A 21659-nucleotide genomic window follows, 5' to 3' on the forward strand; every position below is an offset into this window, starting at 1 on the left:
AATAGGAGTCACCTGCGTTCATCTTCACCTTCTAAATCTCCGGCACAGTGAGTCTCATAACCTTCTCTTCTCTTCAAATTCCAGCTACTTACATGTAGAGATTAGGGAGGAGATTCAAAGCCCCAACCCCGGGGGCTTTGAATCTATACACTTAGGGTTTAATTTAAGAGTTGATTTTTAGGGTTCTTGAGAGATATGGTTCGATTTTGGTGTTAGGGCATGAATCAGGTAAAATTAAGGGTAGATTCATGGTCAGGAGGTTGAAACAGTGATGATGATGGTTAGAATTTCAACTTCTGGTGGCCACCGCCGCCTGAAGCGATTTCCGGCGAGGTGGTCCACGGTGAAGAGGATGAAGATTGACCCGGGGAGTGTTTCTGATGCCTGATGCGTTTTTTATTTGGATTTTCAAATTCAATTCAGCTTCCAATCCCAATTCATCACGTGGCATATTAACATGTTGACTCCATTGAACCCCATGTTCATTGATCCTTGTGTTTGACTTTGAATATGGCTTATGTGTGTTAGGCCCAAGCGTCAGTTTACACCATCACCCTATTCCCTACGTTGCACACCCTACTGTAGCGGGAAATTCATGATCATCAAGCTATTGACAAGCTAGAGATCAAATAGCAAGAGTCGCCACCGCGCTTTTATTGTTTCCAAGGGAAAAGAAAAAAAGCACGAACAAAACCCAAAAAGTAAGAAGTTTTCAAATCAAAACTAATAAAATGTCAGGGATTACAGGTAAGGGGGTTGGTTACACAGAGGGAAGGTGTTAGCACATAAAATGTCCTAGGTACTCCTAGGGAGCCCTTTTTGTGTGCATATGTACTTGGTATAAAATGATGTTTACAAACAAATAGAATGAGGGGATGAGAAAAGAATTCATTAATTATATTTTTGTGTTTGAGAAGACCTTCGGTCTTGTGCCTACGTACCAACATAAAAATGAGGGATCAAAACCTCGTAGTTCATGATACAAAATTTAAAATGGATGCATTGTTTTTAACAAAAGTTAAGTTTGAAAGGCACAAAGGCCTAAAAGTGGTTTGAATGAGTTAGTTCTTTTTGGCTTTTTGAAAGTTTAAGTCAAGTATAGTGATCAGTGCATTTTGATGCACATTCTTCTATATTTATACTTATGCATATCCATGTTTTAGTTTGGTTATTTTTCCCTTTTAATGTGTTTTTATAATTTATCTTATTTTTACACTTATTTGTTTTCCGCTGTTTATTTTCAACATTAGCAGTCTGCACGAATAAATTTATAACTGGAGCTAGGAGTATCGAATCGAGGCGTGCTACCAGTCGTTGGAAAGCTAAGAGAAAGAGCTACGACTTTCATGAAAACGTCAGAAGCTAATTCGAACTGTAGCATTATTGGAAAATCCGTTGAAGCCTTCAACACTAGATTTATATTTTGTGTTGGGTTATTTAGTTTGGGTTTGGGTTATGTTTTGACCAAATTAGGTTTATTCTACTTTTCCTATAACCTAAGCAGCCGAAAACAGTAGACGACATGACTATTCACGAAAATTTGAAAGCTTGTACGAATTTCATGGAGAATTAATCCCTCTGATTCGATTTGCCGTAATTCAGGTTCCAAAACTTGAGATTATTATAATGTTAATTTTAGTTTAATTTCTTTCAATGATATTTTGTGTTCTTGTATGCTTAATTCGATTGCATGAAATATATTGATTCAATTTGGTTGATTGTATGATCCTAACATAGGCACGTCACGTTTGCTTAATTCGTTTTTGTGTCTGATCAATCATGTTTGCTTAATCCATGAAAACTTATCCCGTTTGCTTAATTCGGACAATAGGATCATACATCTCACAAACTTTACCGCGCTTGTCATTGAGTTTGTATCCAAATAGGAATAGACAATCTGCTTAGGTTATTAAAATTATATTAATCGATGATAGTAGGAACTGAATCGGTAGATTGAATTATTTCATAATCACTTATTTCATAACAACTTATTTCAAGAATTGCTTTTAATAATCACTTTTTCTTAATCAAACACCAAACCAAACAACCCCCTAATTCAATTTACCTTTGGATAATAATAATCAAGAATCCTTGTGAGAACGATATCCGAGTTAAAATTGTCGTCGTACTACGTTTTTGAAAAACACTCGTTTTGACTCGCGTGTGACAGTGGATCAAATTGGCGCCGTTGTCGGGGATTCTTGTAGATTTTAACTATTATTATAGTCTAACTATTATTATAGTCATAGGTGTTTTAACATTTTTTTGCCCTAACTTTCTTATGTTCTGGTGTTTTTGCGTTTTAGAATTAAAAAAAATATGTTTTTTTTAAGAAAATCGTCTCAAATTATTCTGATTCTTTGTCGATTAACTAGGAAATAATCAAGGATCAAAAGCCTCTATTTAGGGACTAAATAGTGGAGGTCATCCTAAAAACCCGAAATTCCTTATTTTTCTAGTTTTTATGATTTTTTTTCTGTTTTGATAGTTTCAGAAAATTCCGAAAAAATTCTCAAATATTTTAATTGACGTTATTAGATTAATTTTTGTGTTTTTGTATTTTTTTCCCTTTTATTTTAATAGTTTTTTTACGTATTTCAATTGTTTGTTCTTAATAGAGACATTGTTAATATTTTCCTATTTGTTGCTGCATTGCTGAATTAGTTATGTGTTTTCTCATTCATTGTTGATTTTTTTTCTATTGAGTTTAATATGGCTGACCAAAGAACTCTGAGAGAACTTGCTTCTCCTGATATGAATTACAATGGCTTATGTATTAAATATGCTGATGTTACTGTTCCTTTTGAGTTGAAATCTGGTTTAATACACTTGTTGCCAAGGTTTAGTGGTCTTGCAGGTGAGGATCCGCATAAGCATCTTAAGGAATTTCAGGTTGTTTGCTCTACACCATTGAGACCTGAAGGAATCACCGAAGATCACATCAAGCTGAGAGCCTTCCCGTTTTCACTATAGGGTGCTGCCAATGATTGGTTATATTATCTTGAGTTGAATTCTATCACGACTTGGAATAATTTGAAGAGAGTCTTCCTAGAGAGATACTTTCCTGCCTCCAGGGCTGCATCAATCCGAAAAGAAATATGTGGTATTAGACAGAGTAATGAGTCATTGACCGGGTATTGGGAGAGATTCAAACACTTGGTATCCAGCTGCCCTCATCACCAGATCACTGAGCAACTACTCATCCAGTACTTTTATGAGGGTTTGATACCGATGGATAGAAACATTCTTGATGCTGCTAGTGGTGGAGCACTTGTTGATAAGACTCTAGCTGTTGCCAAAGCCCTTATCGAAAATATGTCCCTTAATTTCCAACAGTTCACTACTAGAGACAATTCTGTGCAAAGCAAAGACGTGAATCAAATTCAGGTTTCTTCCAACAAAGCTTTAGAGACTAGAGTTGACGAGCTCACTGCCTTAGTCAAACAACTGGAAGTAGCAAAACCTCAAACAGCAACAACGTGTGGTATTTGTACTTCTCATGAGCACCCGACCGATACTTGTCCTATTCTGAGAGACGAGTCCATTACTGAGCTGCCTCAAGCTTATGCAGCCAACCTTTACAATCAAAACAGGTACAATAATACTCTTGACCTGTCCACCAACAAATACCATCCCAATTGGAGGAACCATCCCAACCTTCGATATGGAAACCCATAATAGAACCCACCTCAAGTGGCTCCCCCTGCATCTTCCGGACCATCCTTAGAAGATCTTGACAAACAAATGGCCGCCAACAATCTCCAATTCCAACAAAGGACCGATTCTAGCATTCAAACCTTGAACACGCAAATGGGACAACTTGCTACTCAAATAAATAACATGCAAGCCCAAGGGTCGAAGAAGCTTCCATCCCAAACAGTTGTCAATCCAAAGGATTCTAATGCTAATGTGAGTGCGATTTCGTTGAGATCTGGAAAGGTTACAGAAACAACCCTTGAAAAAAATTAAAAATTTATTGAGGTAACATCTGAACCTGAACCTACTCCATCTGAACCTGTTTCATCTGAAAAAATTAAAGAAAAGGAGTATGTGCCACCAGTCCCCTTCCCACATAGAGTTCTGAAAAATAAAAGAATTGAGGAGGGAGACAAGGAAAGAGAGATATTGAATGTTTTTAGAAAAGTTGCAGTAAATATTCCGCTTCTTGATGTAATTAAACAGGTTCCTAAGTATGCAAAGTTTCTGAAGGATTTGTGTACAAATAAGAGGAGTATTAAAGGAAGTGAGAGAGTTAACTTGGGAAGAAATATTTCTGCTTTTATTCAGCCCAAGCCTTCATCTGAAAAAATTACAAGCGAGAAATTTTTTTCAGCCATCACTCAGCTCTTGCCACAAAAGCAGAAGGATCCGGGAACTTTTACTGTCCCTTGTACCATCGGGGATAGTAAATTCGAGAATTGCATGCTTGATTTGGGAGCGGGCATTAATGTTATGTGTTAAGGACCAATTAGTACTACTTTTTATATAATTTTATTGGTCCCTTTTACCAATTTTTGATGTAAATTACACACTTTTATTCTCACTATTTTGTATAAATGCAATTAGGTTTAATTTATGTTGTTTTGAGTAGTTATTTCACATATTTGTTAGTTTTGTAGAAATTTTGGGCAAGAGAGCTTCAGAATGCTTAATCATAATTTGGAAGAAGTGTTGAATGCAATTTGGAGGCCTAATTTTGAAGAATACCACTTGGAAGATTAATTGGATGAAGCTTGCAAGGCAAGGAAGCTGAAGTAGCTTCAGTTCGTGCCGCGAACTCCCTTCGCGCCACGAACTACCTTCGCGCCGCGAACCTTGCGAATCCAGCAAGTTGTTTTGGCCAAGTGTGTTGTTTTCAAGGCCAGCTGTGTTTTTCCATTTCTGTATCTGTTTTAGGGGGCTTTTAAGCTTTAGATGAAAATGAGCATTTTAGGAAAGGTCAACCCTTTTTAGAAAACAGAATGGAAATTGTTCATTCAATTCATTCATAGCTTGATATTTTGTAAGAGAAAAACAGAGTTTTATTCTCCATTGCGTTTGGCTTTCCAAAATGATGATGAGGAGCTAAACCCCATTTTGTCAAGATTGGAGGTAGTAGCTATTCTTATTTGTTTATGTATTCCATTTAACTCTTGTATATGATAAAAGATTGTTGATGTGTTGAATGATATTTTTGCCCTAAGTTGAATATTAGATTTGAGTAGTTGTTGAAAGAGATTATTTAAGTCTTGACATAAAATATATTTTCAAGTAGTGAATAAGTTGTAGAGATAGATTTATTCACTACTCTTCTTTTGTATGAACCATTAAAGATTGCTATATTGATAGTTAGGTGGAGAAATCGTCTAAAGATTAATATAGTGATTTTCACAATATCATTTAGACATAAATGATATTGAGAGGATACTTGAACATCATCAATAATCTTGAATCTATATAGTTGTCATAAGGAATCATAAGCAATTTGAATAGTGAACTCCAATCTTGCCAAGCCTTTTACATTTGATTAAAACCATTTTATTGTTTTAGTGATATTTTACTCAAAAGATAACTTTTCAAACAAAACAACTTGGTTACGTTCTAAACTTATAACAATTTGGATTATAGAACGGCGGTAATAACAACCAATCTCTGTGGATACGATATAAAAATATTTGCCGAAAATATACTTTTCAACAAATTGGCGCCGTTGACGGGGATTGGTGTTCGATATTACAAGCATTGCAATAATTCATTATTCTAAGTTTTGTTACTTTTATTACTATCCCTCTTGTGTTTCACTTGGTTTGTTAGTTTTGTAGATTCTAGTGCATGCGAGGAAAAGCTACCGAGGAGCAATTTCAATTCGATCCTGAAATTGAAAGAACACTTCGAAAGCTCAATAGCAAAACACGAAGAAGAAGGAAACTAGCCGAAGAGAGGAACCGGAGAGAAGAAGTATCTACTTCCGCACTTGTTCAAATCGAAGAAGTGGTTGTAGAGGCTTGTGACGGAAACATGGCGGATGACAATCGTACCGAAATGTCCGCTAATAGTCCAAGAAGGAATGCTCAATTTGTCTGTGGAGGAAGGAATACGGAGATGAAGACCGGAATCCTCCAACTTCTCTATGCAAATCCATTCACCGGAATGGACCATGAAGATCTGTATACCCATCTCATCAAATTCTATGAGATTGTGGGTTCTACGGGAATTGATGAAACGGGTGAAGAAGCAGTATTCAAGAGGATGTTCCCACACTCCTTAGTGGGAAAGGCAAAAGAGTGGTACCTTGATCAAGCACCAAGAGTGATGACGGATTAGAATTTGCTAGAAGAAAAGTTCTTAGAAAGATATTTCCCTCAATCCCGATTCATGGAAGCCAAAACGGCTATCGCGGTATTCACTCAAGGAAGCAACGAGTCTCTAAATGAGGCTTGGGAAAGATTCAAGTCAATGTTGAGAAAATGCAAGGGTCATGGTTTTGGTGAGCTCACTCAAATCCATATTTTTCTAAATGGGCTCCAATCAACTCACAAGACACTTTTGGATGCTACCGCGGGTGGCTCTCATGTGTCAAAGAATGCGGAAGAAGCTAAAGTCATTATTGACCAGATGGCACTCAATGATCGTCAAAGTCAACATGACTGTAGCCCTTCACAACGTAAACCGGGAGTTCTTGATTTAAATACCAATGATGTCATCCTTGCTCAAAACAAGCTACTTTCTCAACATGTGGAATTGCTTACTCAGCAAATGGCCAAGCTTCCACAACAAATGAAGGAAATTCAAGGGTCTCAAGTTCGACATCAAGTAGCATGTTGCGAATTATGTCAAGGAGATCATCCTACTGGTTTTTGCCCTCCACTAGAAGAAGTGAGTTATGTGAACAATCAAAATCAAGGCTATCAAAGACAACCTCCCAACAACTCATATCCAAGAAACAATCAAGGTTATCAACCATCAAGGTTCAATAACCAAATTTTTCAGCAACAAAGTCCTTATCAACACTCAAACTCTCAAGGCCAACAATCGCAAGGAGGAAATTCAAAGCTAGAGGACACTCTTCAACAATTCATGCAAGCTTCCATGGCAAATCAGAAGAGTAACGAGGCAACAATTAAGAATCTGGAAAATCAAGTAGGCCAACTTGCGAAGCAATTATCGGAACAAACCACAGGATCTTCATTTTCCGCTAACACTCAAACCAATCCAAAGGAGCATTGTAAAGCAATTGTCACGAGAAGCGGTAAAGAGTTAACAAGTGGAAAAAGTGAGGAAAATACAGTAGAGAATGATATGGACGTTGTGCTGGAAAACGAGGATGTGGATTGTGAAAAGGAGAAAGTGGCAGAAACTGCTTAGTTCGCGCCGCGATCTTCCTTCGCGCCGCGAAGAAAGCAGAACCAGCAATTGATAGTAGAACAGCAGTGTGAAGCGGAGATGAAGAAGGAAATCGAACCAAGAAAGAAGAAAAAAAGAGACAAAGGAGTGAATGTCATTCCAGTTCAACATCTACCCTATCCGCATGCACCATCAAAGAAGGATACTGCTAGACACTATGCACGGTTTGCGGACATATTCAAACAACTTCAAATCAATATTCCATTTGCCGATGCATTAGAGAAAATGCCATGGTATGCAAAGTTCATGAAGGATATTCTCACAAAGAAAAGGAGACATGTGGAAGACGAGACAATCTTGCTCGATGCACGCTGTAGTGCCATCATTCAAAAGACTCTCCCGAGGAAGGAATCCGATCCGGGCCGAGTCGTTTTACCGGTAACCATTGGAGACACCTACATTAGTAATGGTTTGATTGACTTGGGATCTAGCATCAATTTAATTCCCCTATCCATTGTCAAAAGATTGGGTAATATTGAGATCAAATCTACAAGGATGACTTTACAACTAGCCGACAAATCTACCACTTCACCACATGGAATTGCTCAAGACATGTTAGTGAAGGTGGATAAATTCTTGTTTCCGGTAGATTTTGTGATAGTAGACATGGATGAGGATCGTGATGTTCCTCTAATTCTTGGAAGACCATTCATGAAAACGGCCCGAATGATGATCGATATTGATGATGGACTAATGAAAGTAAGGATGCAAGATGAAGAGGTAGCATTCAATCTTTTTGAAGCCAAAAAGCATCCTAATGATAAGCATGATTCTTTCCGAATCGATGCCACCAAGGAGGAACTAGTGGAGATCGCAAACCAGGTTCATGTTTCTAATCCATCAGAGAAATCTCTTATCGGAGTCTACAAAGTTTCGACCGCAAATGAAGGAAAAGAGATGGAAGCAATGTTGCATGAATTAGAGTCTTGTGGAGAACTTGTTCATCATGAAGAGACAAACGAAGGCTTGGATATAACAAAGAAATTGGAAGAGCTAAAACTAGAGCCACATTTGAAGTATGTGTTCCTTGGTGATGACTGTACTAAACCGGTAATCATTAGCAATACCGTGTCCATAAAAGAGGAGAATCAATTGATACGAGTGTTGAAAAAGAAGAAAGTTGTCGAACTATTGGAGGCCGGGATGATTTGTCCTATCTCTGATGGTGAATGGGTGAGTTTGGTGCAAGTAGTTCCGAAAAAGGGTGGTATCGGATTTTATCGAAGGTTCATCAAGAACCTCTTAAAGACAACAAAGCCCTTGGGTAAGTTGCTCAGTAAAGCCGGATCATGAAGAGAATCATTGAACCGTCTAGCTCACACGACGTTAAACAAAGCGCTTGTTGGGAGGCAACCCAACGTTGTAAGTCTGCATTTTAAACTTTTTCAATTCTGATGTTATGATATTCTGTTGTGTTAATTTTTGTGAAACTTGAGTTTTGTCCACTGCCAATTAATTTTTTCAGAAATTCCTTCAGTTCGCCCCGCGACCAGCTTTCGCCCCGCGAACTGAATGGAAAGCTTCAGTTCGCGCCACGAACAAAAGTTCGCCCAGCGAACGGAGCATGGTAGAACCACTTAAATTCTGTTTAGGTTAGTTTTCTGTCCACTCTCTTTTATTTTCAAAACAGCAAAACAACAACTCTTTTCCACTCCCACTTCCAAAAATTCCAAAACTAAAAAAAAAATTTCCCTATCCATCTCCAAATCCCAACTATTAACAAAGATTCAAGTGCACTTCAACAAGGTATGTTTGTTATTTTCATTTTCTCTTCCCATTCCTTTTCAGTCTCTCACTTAGGTAAGAGTAGGGTTTTGCTAAGATTGGAATGTGACACTTGAAATATCCTTGCATGTCTAAAGTGGATTCATATTAGGATTAGGATAAGGATTGTGATTATGACTGTTGGTAGTGCAAACCTTAGGAACCCTATAAGGCTCCTGGAATTTTCCTGGTTCGCAGGATTCGCGCCGCGAACTGGGAAATTCCAGTCTCATGTTTTATGCTGTTGATTGCTAACTCCCTTCATGTTTTGTTGTGTGGTTGTTCTGATGTTTATTGCAGATGTCTAAGAGAACAAAAACCACGGCTTCCGGTCCTCCTCGTTTATTGAGACGGTTTATAAGTGATGAACATGAAGAACGATTTGAAAAATTAATCAAGACAACTATCCAACCGGAAAGGTTCATCCGTTTATCACCGGGTGGGACTTATCAGAATTTGATATCAAATTTTGAGAGAAGAAGGTGGACCAAACTTTGTGAACCAGAGTCGGCAATCAATTATGATATTGTACGAGAGTTTTATGCCAATGTTATGCATCTTGAAGAGGGAGTAACTTTCAATTACCAAACAAGAGTAAGAGGCAAGATTATTTCTTTCGGCAGAAATGCAATTAACACATATCTTGGTAATCCTCTCACCTTGGGAGAGAATGAGCGGTGCGAGTATCGTACCAAGGAATTGGACAACGTTTGGGATCTTCCGGCGGTAAGCGCTACCTTATGCCTTGAAGGAAAGATATTTGACTTAAATGATCAAGGACTTCCAAAGTCATGGAAAAGAGAAAATCTGAATCTGGAAGCAAGGGCATTTTTGGTGCTGCTGTTGAACAATATTCGGCCAAGGAGCCACAACACCACTATCCCTTTGGATGTAGGGTGTTTACTGTATTACATCATGATCGGCAAATCTGTTGATGTAGCATCAATCATTGCGGGGGAAATGCGCAAGATGGCTATAAGCGGAACAAAATTTGGTGGTAAAGCAGGTGTTCTTGCATACCCGGGGCTGATTCTGGGACACTGCCGACGGGCGAATGTTCTCATTCCGGATGAAGTACATTTCTCTATTACTAGTGTTATTAACGATGCTTATCTGAATAGGTTCTTCCAGAGCCAAATGGACAGAGCCGAAGGAGCTGGGACTTCGTCCTCTAGACCCCGACCCCGCACTACTCCAGCATTCGATCAGATGGCGTTTGCTAATTATTGCTGTGAGAGCTTTGAGGCCTCTAGGAGGTCTCAATCATTTATCTTTGATGCTATGCAGCAACAATTTCAGAACACTTTCCTTGCACCTGAAGCCCGCACATTTCCTTCCCAGGCGGAATATGTTGCTTATGCTAATTGGCCTGAGGGCAGACCAACTTTTATGGGGGGTGTAGGAGGTGATGCAAACCGTGACGATGAGATGGAGGACGTCCTTAGATCTGTTGGTGGTGGCCAAGAGGAGGAAGATTGATGAGTTTTTGAATTTGAGGAGTTTGTTTTTATTTTGAGTTTTCTTTGTATTATTTTTGCTTTTGTAAAATTTTGATTGTACTTTTGGGTGGCTCTAGTTCACCAAAACTTTGGTTTGTTAGTTGTTTTGATAATTGCATGAATACTCTTTGAGATTTAAGTGTGTTACAATCAAATTGGTTTACCAACATTTTTTTTGTTTAATTGTTCTTACTCTTAAGTCAAGCTTAAAGCAACCAAGAAATGTTCGCAAAGAAAGAAGCATAGGACACTTCGAGTGGTGATGATAAGAATTAGTGTCGGCATTTCAAGGTACACTTTATCGCTTTCTAGACTTAACATGAGTACTTTGATGGTGTGTGCAAATTCCATATCATAAATTCATTGAAATATATGTCATTTTTGAATCAAAATAGGACTTAACCAATTGTGAGGAAGCTTTCCAATGTACACTAAAATGCGGGAAACCAAGCATTATTTCAACTCATTCTTATCATGCTAAATCATGCATTAATCTATTTTTGTGTGAAAATTTTGAAAATGATAGAGGCATTGTTTGTTATGAGAAAACCACTTGACCAAAAAGTTTGAATCAACTAACCTTGTGAGGAGTGATCCTTAGTTAACCCCATTTGAGCTTACTTTAGGATTCATTTGATTGATAAGTGTAAAATCAATTGAAAATTTTGTGAATAAATGAATCCTAACTTCTTTTGTGTCAATTGAACCCTCAAACCGAGTTGTTTGCAAATTTTGCCTTTTGCTTATGTCTAAGTAGGGAGCATTATTGAATAAATTTGGTTTTGGAATCTAAAGTTGGGGAGAGTAAAGTAAAAAGATTTGATTAGAAACTTGGAAAAGTGAGTTTTTATGAAAGGGTGAAAATATGAAAAGAAACAAGAAAAAGAAATCACCCTTGAAACCATAGAGCAAAGAAAAAGAAAAGATAGAAAAAAAACAAAGAAAATGCTCATGGTTGTGTGGATGTAAAAAAAAAGGAAAAGACGGGGATCAAAGAAATAAAGTTGAATATATGGAAATGCTCCCTTAGGATAGGCAACTTTGAGGAATTCTCTTAATCATATCATTTCTTGTAACCTAAGCCACATTAAAACCTTTGAAAGACCTCTTGATTCTCATTTTTCACATGATTTGGTATTTGTTTTGATGACCGTATGATTTGAGTTGTTGTTGATTTAATTGCTTCGATGAGTGAAAGTAACCCTTCATGTTATTCATCCTTATTATGATGTGTGTGTAAGTTTGATTCAATTTTGACATACATGGCTTTGAACTCCTTGGTATGATTTTTGCATTCAACCATTTCTCTTATTCATGTTTTATCTAGAATTGAGATAGGTGGATTGAGAAAGTGCCAAACACTTCTGAACCATTTGAATGTCCTTGGTTAATCCTTGTTTCAATCTTTTATGTCATTGCTTTGGTTGTGATGGTGGAAACTTTTGTTTAGGGACAAACAAAATGCTAAGTTGGGGAGAGTTGTTAGGGACCAATTAGTACTACTTTTTATATAATTTTATTGGTCCCTTTTACCAATTTTTGATGTAAATTACACACTTTTATTCTCACTATTTTGTATAAATGCAATTAGATTTAATTTATGTTGTTTTGAGTAGTTATTTCACATATTTGTTAGTTTTGTAGAAATTTTGGGCAAGAGAGCTTCAGAATGCTTAATCATAATTTGGAAGAAGTGTTGAATGCAATTTGGAGGCCTAATTTTGAAGAATGCCACTTGGAATATTAATTGGATGAAGCTTGCAAGGCAAGGAAGCTGAAGTAGCTTTAGTTCGCGCCGCGAACTCCCTTCGTGCCGCGAACCTTGCGAATCCAGCAAGCTGTTTTAGCCAAGTGTGTTGTTTTCAAGGCCAGCTGTGTTTTGCCATTTCTGTATCTGTTTTAGGGGGATTTTCAGCTTTAGATGAAAATGGGCATTTTAGGAAAGGTCAACCCTTTTTAGAAAACAGAATGGAAATTGTTCATTCAATTCATTCATAGCTTGATATTTTGTAAGAGAAAAACAGAGTTTTATTCTCCATTACATTTGGCTTTCCAAAATAATGATGAGGAGTTAAACCCCATTTTGTCAAGATTGGAGGTAGTAGTTATTCTTATTTGTTTATGTATTCCATTTAACTCTTGTATATGATAAAAGATTGTTGATGTGTTGAATGATATTTTTGCCCTAAGTTGAATATTAGATTTGAGTAGTTGTTGAAAGAGATTATTTAAGTCTTGACATAAAATATATTTTCAAGTAGTGAATAAGTTGTAGAGATAGATTTATTCACTACTCTTCTTTTGTATGAACCATTAAAGATTGCTATATTGATAGTTAGGTGGAGAAATCGTCTAAAGATTAATATAGTGATTTTCACAATATCATTTAGACATAAATGATATTGAGAGGATACTTGAACATCATCAATAATCTTGAATCTATATAGTTGTCATAAGGAATCATAAGCAATTTGAATAGTGAACTCCAATCTTGCCAAGCCTTTTACATTTGATTAAAACCATTTTATTGTTTTAGTGATATTTTACTCAAAAGATAACTTTTCAAACAAAACAACTTGGTTACGTTCTAAACTTATAACAATTTGGATTATAGAACGGCGGTAATAACAACCAATCTCTGTGGATACGATATAAAAATATTTGCCGAAAATATACTTTTCAACAAATTGGCGCCGTTGACGGGGATTGGTGTTCGATATTACAAGCATTGCAATAATTCATTGTTCTAAGTTTTGTTACTTTTATTACTATCCCTCTTGTGTTTCACTTGGTTTGTTAGTTTTGTAGATTCTAGTGCATGCGAGGAAAAGCTACCGAGGAGCAATTTCAATTCGATCCTGAAATTGAAAGAACACTTTGAAAGCTCAATAGCAAAACACGAAGAAGGAGGAAACTAGCCGAAGAGAGGAACCGAAGAGAAGAAGTATCTACTTCCGCACTTGTTCAAATCGAAGAAGTGGTTGTAGAGGCTTGTGACGGAAACATGGCGGATGACAATCGTACCGAAATGTCCGCTAATAGTCCAAGAAGGAATGCTCAATTTGTCTGTGGAGGAAGGAATACGGAGATGAAGACCGGAATCCTCCAACTTCTCTATGCAAATCCATTCACCGGAATGGACCATGAAGATCTGTATACCCATCTCATCAAATTCTATGAGATTGTGGGTTCTACGGGAATTGATGAAACGGGTGAAGAAGCAGTATTCAAGAGGATGTTCCCACACTCCTTAGTGGGAAAGGCAAAAGAGTGGTACCTTGATCAAGCACCAAGAGTGATGACGGATTAGAATTTGCTAGAAGAAAAGTTCTTAGAAAGATATTTCCCTCAATCCCGATTCATGGAAGCCAAAACGGCTATCGCGGTATTCACTCAAGGAAGCAACGAGTCTCTAAATGAGGCTTGGGAAAGATTCAAGTCAATGTTGAGAAAATGCAAGGGTCATGGTTTTGGTGAGCTCACTCAAATCCATATTTTTCTAAATGGGCTCCAATCAACTCACAAGACACTTTTGGATGCTACCGCGGGTGGCTCTCATATGTCAAAGAATGCGGAAGAAGCTAAAGTCATTATTGACCAGATGGCACTCAATGATCGTCAAAGTCAACATGACTGTAGCCCTTCACAACGTAAACCGAGAGTTCTTGATTTAAATACCAATGATGTCATCCTTGCTCAAAACAAGCTACTTTCTCAACATGTGGAATTGCTTACTCAGCAAATGGCCAAGCTTCCACAATAAATGAAGGAAATTCAAGGGTCTCAAGTTCGACATCAAGTAGCATGTTGCGAATTATGTCAAGGAGATCATCCTACTGGTTTTTGCCCTCCACTAGAAGAAGTGAGTTATGTGAACAATCAAAATCAAGGCTATCAAAGACAACCTCCCAACAACTCATATCCAAGAAACAATCAAGGTTATCAACCATCAAGGTTCAATAACCAAATTTTTCAGCAACAAAGTCCTTATCAACACTCAAACTCTCAAGGCCAACAATCGCAAGGAGGAAATTCAAAGCTAGAGGACACTCTTCAACAATTCATGCAAGCTTCCATGGTAAATCAGAAGAGTAACGAGGCAACAATTAAGAATCTGGAAAATCAAGTAGGCCAACTTGCGAAGCAATTATCGGAACAAACCACAGGATCTTCATTTTCCGCTAACACTCAAACCAATCCAAAGGAGCATTGTAAAGCAATTGTCACGAGAAGCGGTAAAGAGTTAACAAGTGGAAAAAGTGAGGAAAATACAGTAGAGAATGATATGGACGTTGTGCTGGAAAACGAGGATGTGGATTGTGAAAAGGAGAAAGTGGCAGAAACTGCTTAGTTCGCGTCGCGATCTTCCTTCGCGCCGCGAAGAAAGCAGAACCAGCAATTGATAGTAGAACAGCAGTGTGAAGCGGAGATGAAGAAGGAAATCGAACCAAGAAAGAAGAAAAAAAGAGACAAAGGAGTGAATGTCATTCCAGTTCAACATCTACCCTATCCGCATGCACCATCAAAGAAGGATACTGCTAGACACTATGCACGGTTTGCGGACATATTCAAACAACTTCAAATCAATATTCCATTTGCCGATGCATTAGATAAAATGACATGGTATGCAAAGTTCATGAAGGATATTCTCACAAAGAAAAGGAGACATGTGGAAGACGAGACAATCTTGCTCGATGCACGCTGTAGTGCCATCATTCAAAAGACTCTCCCGAGGAAGGAATCCGATCCGGGCCGAGTCGTTTTACCGGTAACCATTGGAGACACCTACATTGGTAATGGTTTGATTGACTTGGGATCTAGCATCAATTTAATTCCCCTATCCATTGTCAAAAGATTGGGTAATATTGAGATCAAATCTACAAGGATGACTTTACAACTAGCCGACAAATCTACCACTTCACTACATGGAATTGCTCAAGACATGTTAGTGAAGGTGGATAAATTCTTGTTTCCGGTAGATTTTGTGATAGTAGACATGGATGAGGATCGTGATGTTCCTCTAATTCTTGGAAGACCATTCATGAAAACGGCCCGAATGATGATCGATATTGATGATGGACTAATGAAAGTAAGGGTGCAAGATGAAGAGGTAGCATTCAATCTTTTTGAAGCCAAAAAGCATCCTAATGATAAGCATGATTCTTTCCGAATCGATGCCACCAAGGAGGAACTAGTGGAGATCGCAAACCAGGTTCATGTTTCTAATCCATCAGAGAAATCTCTTATCGGAGTCTACAAAGTTTCGACCGCAAATGAAGGAAAAGAGATGGAAGCAATGTTGCATGAATTAGAGTCTTGTGGAGAACTTGTTCATCATGAAGAGACAAACGAAGGCTTGGATATAACAAAGAAATTGGAAGAGCTAAAACTAGAGCCACATTTGAAGTATGTGTTCCTTGGTGATGACTGTACTAAACCGGTAATCATTAGCAATACCGTGTCCATAAAAGAGGAGAATCAATTGATACGAGTGTTGAAAAAGAAGAAAGTTGTCGAACTATTGGAGGCCGGGATGATTTGTCCTATCTCTGATGGTGAATGGGTGAGTCTGGTGCAAGTAGTTCCGAAAAAGGGTGGTATCGGATTTTATCGAAGGTTCATCAAGAACCTCTTAAAGACAACAAAGCCCTTGGGTAAGTTGCTCAGTAAAGCCGGATCATGAAGAGAATCATTGAACTGTCTAGCTCACACGACGTTAAACAAAGCGCTTGTTGGGAGGCAACCCAACGTTGTAAGTCTGCATTTTAAACTTTTTCAATTCTGATGTTATGATATTCTGTTGTGTTATTTTTTGTGAAACTTGAGTTTTGTCCACTGCCAATTAATTTTTTCATAAATTCCTTCAGTTCGCCCCGCGACCAGCTTTCGCCCCGCGAACAAAAGTTCGCCCAGCGAACGGAGCATGGTAGAACCACTTAAATTCTGTTTAGGTTAGTTTTCTGTCCACTCTCTTTTATTTTCAAAACAGCAAAACAACAACTCTTTTCCACTCCCACTTCCAAAACTTCCAAAACTAAAAAAAAAAATTCCCTATCCATCTCCAAATCCCAACTATTAACAAAGATTCAAGTGCACTTCAACAAGGTATGTTTGTTATTTTCATTTTCTCTTCCCATTCCTTTTCAGTCTCTCACTTAGGTAAGAGTAGGGTTTTGCTAAGATTGGAATGTGACACTTGAAATATCCTTGCATGTCTAAAGTGGATTCATATTAGGATTAGGATAGGGATTGTGATTATGACTGTTGGTAGTGCAAACCTTAGGAACCCTAGAAGGCTCCTAGAATTTTCCTGGTTCGCAGGATTCGCGCCGCGAACGGGCCTTTGCGCCGCAAACTGGGAAATTCCAGTCTCATGTTTTATGCTGTTGATTGCTAACTCCCTTCATGTTTTGTTGTGTGGTTGTTCTGATGTTTATTGCAGATGTCTAAGAGAACAAAAACCACGGCTTCCGGTCCTCCTCGTTTATTGAGACGGTTTATAAGTGATGAACATGAAGAACGATTTGAAAAATTAATCAAGACAACTATCCAACCGGAAAGGTTCATCCGTTTATCACCGGGTGGGACTTATCAGAATTTGGTATCAAATTTTGAGAGAAGAAGGTGGACCAAACTTTGTGAACCAGAGTCGGCAATCAATTATGATATTGTACGAGAGTTTTATGCCAATGTTATGCATCTTGAAGAGGGAGTAACTTTCATTTACCAAACAAGAGTAAGAGGCAAGATTATTTCTTTCGGCAGAAATGCAATTAACACATATCATGGTAATCCTCTCACCTTGGGAGAGAATGAGCGGTGCGAGTATCGTACCAAGGAATTGGACAACGTTTGGGATCTTCCGGCGGTAAGCGCTACCTTATGCCTTGAAGGAAAGATATTTGACTTAAATGATCAAGGACTTCCAAAGTCATGGAAAAGAGAAAATCTGAATCTGGAAGCAAGGGCATTTTTGGCGCTGCTGTTGAACAATATCCGGCCAAGGAGCCACAACACCACTATCCCTTTGGATGTAGGGTGTTTACTGTATTACATCATGATCGGCAAATCTGTTGATGTAGCATCAATCATTGCGGGGGAAATGCGCAAGATGGCTATAAGCGGAACAAAATTTGGTGGTAAAGCAGGTGTTCTTGCATACCCGGGGCTGATTCTGGGACTTTGCCGACGGGCGAATGTTCTCATTCCGGATGAAGTACATTTCTCTATTACTAGTGTTATTAACGATGCTTATCTGAATAGGTTCTGCCAGAGCCAAATGGACAGAGCCGAAGGAGCTGGGACTTCGTCCTCTAGACCCCGACCCCGCACTACTCCAGCATTCGATCAGATGGCGTTTGCTAATTATTGCTGTGAGAGCTTTGAGGCCTCTAGGAGGTCTCAATCATTTATCTTTGATGCTATGCAGCAACAATTTCAGAACACTTTCCTTGCACCTGAAGCCCGCACATTTCCTTCCCAGGCGGAATATGTTGCTTATGCTAATTGGCCTGAGGGCAGACCAACTTTTATGGGGGGTGTAGGAGGTGGTGCAAACCGTGACGATGAGATGGAGGACGTCCTTAGATCTGTTGGTGGTGGCCAAGAGGAGGAAGATTGATGAGTTTTTGAATTTGAGGAGTTTGTTTTTATTTTGAGTTTTCTTTGTATTATTTTTGCTTTTGTAAAATTTTGATTGTACTTTTGGGTGGCTCTAGTTCACCAAAACTTTGGTTTGTTAGTTGTTTTGATAATTGCATGAATACTCTTTGAGATTTAAGTGTGTTACAATCAAATTGGTTTACCAACATTTTTTTTGTTTAATTGTTCTTACTCTTAAGTCAAGCTTAAAGCAACCAAGAAATGTTCGCAAAGAAAGAAGCATAGGACACTTCGAGTGGTGATGATAAGAATTAGTGTCGGCATTTCAAGGTACACTTTATCGCTTTCTAGACTTAACATGAGTACTTTGATGGTGTGTGCAAATTCCATATCATAAATTCATTGAAATATATGTCATTTTTGAATCAAAATAGGACTTAACCAATTGTGAGGAAGCTTTCCAATGTACACTAAAATGCGGGAAACCAAGCATTATTTCAACTCATTCTTATCATGCTAAATCATGCATTAATCTATTTTTGTGTGAAAATTTTGAAAATGATAGAGGCATTGTTTGTTATGAGAAAAACCACTTGACCAAAAAGTTTGAATCAACTAACCTTGTGAGGAGTGATCCTTAGTTAACCCCATTTGAGCTTACTTTAGGATTCATTTGATTGATAAGTGTAAAATCAATTGAAAATTTTGTGAATAAATGAATCCTAACTTCTTTTGTGTCAATTGAACCCTCAAACCGAGTTGTTTGCAAATTTTGCCTTTTGCTTATGTCTAAGTAGGGAGCATTATTGAATAAATTTGGTTTTGGAATCTAAAGTTGGGGAGAGTAAAGTAAAAAGATTTGATTAGAAACTTGGAAAAGTGAGTTTTTATGAAAGGGTGAAAATATGAAAAGAAACAAGAAAAAGAAATCACCCTTGAAACCATAGAGCAAAGAAAAAGAAAAGATAGAAAAAAAACAAAGAAAATGCTCATGGTTGTGTGGATGTAAAAAAAAAGAAAAAGACGGGGATCAAAGAAATAGAGTTGAATATATGGAAATGCTCCCTTAGGATAGGCAACTTTGAGGAATTCTCTTAATCATATCATTTCTTGTAACCTAAGCCACATTAAAACCTTTGAAAGACCTCTTGATTCTCATTTTTCACATGATTTGGTATTTGTTTTGATGACCGTATGATTTGAGTTGTTGTTGATTTAATTGCTTCGATGAGTGAAAGTAACCCTTCATGTTATTCATCCTTATTATGATGTGTGTGTAAGTTTGATTCAATTTTGACATACATGGCTTTGAACTCCTTGGTATGATTTTTGCATTCAACCATTTCTCTTATTCATGTTTTATCTAGAATTGAGATAGGTGGATTGAGAAAGTGCCAAACACTTCTGAACCATTTGAATGTCCTTGGTTAATCCTTGTTTCAATCTTTTATGTCATTGCTTTGGTTGTGATGGTGGAAACTTTTGTTTAGGGACAAACAAAATGCTAAGTTGGGGAGAGTTGTTAGGGACCAATTAGTACTACTTTTTATATAATTTTATTGGTCCCTTTTACCAATTTTTGATGTAAATTACACACTTTTATTCTCACTATTTTGTATAAATGCAATTAGATTTAATTTATGTTGTTTTGAGTAGTTATTTCACATATTTGTTAGTTTTGTAGAAATTTTGGGCAAGAGAGCTTCAGAATGCTTAATCATAATTTGGAAGAAGTGTTGAATGCAATTTGGAGGCCTAATTTTGAAGAATGCCACTTGGAATATTAATTGGATGAAGCTTGCAAGGCAAGGAAGCTGAAGTAGCTTTAGTTCGCGCCGCGAACTCCCTTCGTGCCGCGAACCTTGCGAATCCAGCAAGCTGTTTTAGCCAAGTGTGTTGTTTTCAAGGCCAGCTGTGTTTTGCCATTTCTGTATCTGTTTTAGGGGGATTTTCAGCTTTAGATGAAAATGAGCATTTTAGGAAAGGTCAACCCTTTTTAGAAAACAGAATGGAAATTGTTCATTCAATTCATTCATAGCTTGATATTTTGTAAGAGAAAAACAGAGTTTTATTCTCCATTACATTTGGCTTTCCAAAATAATGATGAGGAGCTAAACCCCATTTTGTCAAGATTGGAGGTAGTAGTTATTCTTATTTGTTTATGTATTCCATTTAACTCTTGTATATGATAAAAGATTGTTGATGTGTTGAATGATATTTTTGCCCTAAGTTGAATATTAGATTTGAGTAGTTGTTGAAAGAGATTATTTAAGTCTTGACATAAAATATATTTTCAAGTAGTGAATAAGTTGTAGAGATAGATTTATTCACTACTCTTCTTTTGTATGAACCATTAAAGATTGCTATATTGATAGTTAGGTGGAGAAATCGTCTAAAGATTAATATAGTGATTTTCACAATATCATTTAGACATAAATGATATTGAGAGGATACTTGAACATCATCAATAATCTTGAATCTATATAGTTGTCATAAGGAATCATAAGCAATTTGAATAGTGAACTCCAATCTTGCCAAGCCTTTTACATTTGATTAAAACCATTTTATTGTTTTAGTGATATTTTACTCAAAAGATAACTTTTCAAACAAAACAACTTGGTTACGTTCTAAACTTATAACAATTTGGATTATAGAACGGCAGTAATAACAACGAATCTCTGTGGATACGATATAAAAATATTTGCCGAAAATATACTTTTTAACATTATGCCTACTTCTATTTATAATAACCTTAATCTTGGTCCTTTGCAGCATACAGGTTTGATCGTCCAACTGGCGAACAAGAGCAATGCACGCCTGACTGGCGTAGTGGAAGATGTCCTTGTCCAAGTTAACGATTTAATTTTTCCTGCAGATTTTTACATTCTGGACATGGAAGGAGAGACTAAGACAAGCAGATCTCCCATCATTTTAGGCAGACCGTTCATGAAAACGGCGAAGACAAAAATTGATGTTGATGATGGAACCATGTCCATGGAATTTGGTGACATTGCTGCAAAATTTAACATTTTCGATGCCATGAAACACCCCTTGGAAGAACATTATGTTTTTCATATGGAATTGATATCTGAGCTGGTTGAGGACATTTGTTCTAATTTATTTTCACTTGATTTTCCATCTTTATCTGGTTTCGATGATATTTACTCATGTGTTGATTGTACTGACACTAACATTTGTGTTGTGTGTGCTGAGATTGATGCTGCCTTGCAGCCTGATACATTTCCTATAGGTGAAGTTGTTGCCGATGAAGTTGTTTTTGCAGTTGATGCTCTTGACATCCCGGCTGCCCCAAGCATTCCATCCATCGAGCAACCCTCGTCTTTAGAGCTGAAACAGCTCCCTGAAAACCTGAAATTGGCTTATTTGGAGACTAATGAAAAACTCCCTGTT

Source organism: Lathyrus oleraceus, chromosome 3 (genome assembly GCF_024323335.1).
Source record: "Lathyrus oleraceus cultivar Zhongwan6 chromosome 3, CAAS_Psat_ZW6_1.0, whole genome shotgun sequence".
NCBI lineage: Eukaryota > Viridiplantae > Streptophyta > Magnoliopsida > Fabales > Fabaceae > Lathyrus > Lathyrus oleraceus.